Source organism: Carlito syrichta, unplaced genomic scaffold (genome assembly GCF_000164805.1).
Source record: "Carlito syrichta isolate Samal-C Ts95f unplaced genomic scaffold, Tarsius_syrichta-2.0.1 Scaffold304600, whole genome shotgun sequence".
Taxonomy (NCBI): Eukaryota; Metazoa; Chordata; class Mammalia; order Primates; family Tarsiidae; genus Carlito; species Carlito syrichta.
This window is the reverse complement of record NW_007248696.1, coordinates 75,373-77,656: the sequence shown is the minus strand read 5'-3', so window position 1 is coordinate 77,656 and position 2,284 is coordinate 75,373.

Sequence of the window (2,284 nt, the reverse complement as noted above, 5' to 3'; positions counted from 1 at the left end):
AGCGGCCACTGCACTCCAGTCTGGGCGACAGAGTGAGGCTGCAACTCAAAAAAAAAAAAAAAATACTATGTAAAATGTATGCTATGTGTGACATATTTTCTTGTTGGTAAATATATATTCCAGAGTACAAAGGACTACAGTGGTTATGAGAATGGACACTGCTATAAAAATCCTGAAAGAAATCTTAGGAAACATTCTTCTGGACATTAGGTTAGGCAAAAAACTTATGTCTAAGTCCTCAAAAGAAATGCAAAGCAAAAAAAAAAACAAAAAAACATATGATGCTATTAAAGCCTAATTAAATTAAAATGCTTCTGCACAGCAAAAGAAACAAGCAACAGAGTAAACAGACAACCTACAGAATGGGAGAAAATATTTACAACCTATACTTCCAACAAAGGACTAGTATCCAGAATCTATAGGGAACTTAAATAAACCCACAAGAAAAACAAATAACCCCATTAAAACGTGGGCAAAAGACATGAACAGACTCTTATTGAAGGAAGGCATACAAGCAGCCAGTGAACATTATGAAAAAAATTCTCATCATCACTAATAATTAGAGAAATTCAAATCAAAAGCACAATAAGATACCATTTCACATCAGTTAGAATGGCTTTTATTACAAAGTCAAAAAGCAACAGATGTTGGTGAGGTTGTGAAGAAAAGAAAATGCTCATACACTGTTGGTAGGAATGGAAGCTGATCCAGCCCCTGTGAAAAGCAGTTTAGGGATTTCTCAATGAACTAAACATAGATTTACCAACCCGCCCAGAAATTCTACTACTGTGTATATGCCCAAAGGAACATAATTCACACTGCCAAAAAGACAGCTGTGTTCACATGTTTATCACAGTACTATTCACAATAGCATAAACATGAAATCAATGTAGGTGCCCATTAATGGAGAACAGGATAAAGAAAATGTGGTACATATACACAGGGAATAGTACACAGTCTCTCTCTCTCTCTCTCTCTCTCTCTCTCTCTCTCTCTCTCTCTCTCTGTCACACACACACACACACACACACACACACACACACACAAAACACATCATGTCTTTTGTAGCAACATGGATGCAATTGTGGGTCATTATCCTATGAAAATTAATCTAGAAACAGAAAGCCAAATACCACATGTTCTCACTTATAAGTGAGAGCTAAACGCTGGGTGTACATGGACATAAAAATGAGAATAACAGACACTGGAGAACTCCTAAAGGGGACAGGAAGTGAGGGGGGCAAGGGTTGAAAAACTACCTATTGGATACTGTGTTCACTATATGGATGACAGGTTCAATAGAAGTTCAAACTTCATCATCATCATGTACAATACCCATGCAACAATCCTTAACTTGTATCCCTTAAATTTAAAAGATAGAATGAACTGTAGAGTCAGTTTAATTGTATTCATATCTCAATTCCACTGGTATTTGTTTAACTTTCAGCAGATAGTATAAGTTAACATTAATTTAAGAAAGTTTTAGCATTAACACAACACTCAATGAAGGCAGCAAAACTGAGAAAAGACCCCGTTCTCCTCAATCAGAAATGTGAAAATTTTCCCAGAAGCATCATTGCCTTCCCTCACCTCACCAACTTTCTACTTAGATCTAATTGGCTAGAACTAGATGTATTTCCACATCTAACAAAAAACTATAGGAGATTTGCTCATAGAAGTGACACATTGTATTATATAAAATTGGGACTCTATTTCCTCAAATTGGGCCAGTGTCATCGTAAACAAAATTGTAGTTTCATTTTTAATGAAGACTGAGAACATTTATTGAATATGTAAGTAACAGTGCCTATTGGGGTCTATCCCTTTGTCTATTCAATATATATACACATGTCCATCCATACAATTGATGGGAAATGCATTGACTTCCATTCACTTGCTGGGTAAACAAAGTTTTATCTAGTTTTTGCTTGAGTTCCTATATCTGCAGAGTTACTTGACTCTTTCAAAGTGCAAAAGTGGCTCCGTGTTGGTGCGCTATAACCAAAACAGCATTTTATCGCCCCTAAACATTACCAATATGTAATGATAGCAATGGAACCTGATAACTGAAGTAAGTTTTCCTGTTTAGAATGGGGAATTAAAATATATATATATATCCAGAAGTGCATTTCAAGTCCTGATTGAAAAGAATTATGAAAGCTCAATTCTGTAGCAGTGGGCTTATTTTCTTGGTTCTGTTCTCTGAGATTTTCTTTCCTATTATCCTTCATGGCAACAGATGAGCTTTTATTTTAGCGGATTCATAACTTTGAGAATCATTTTC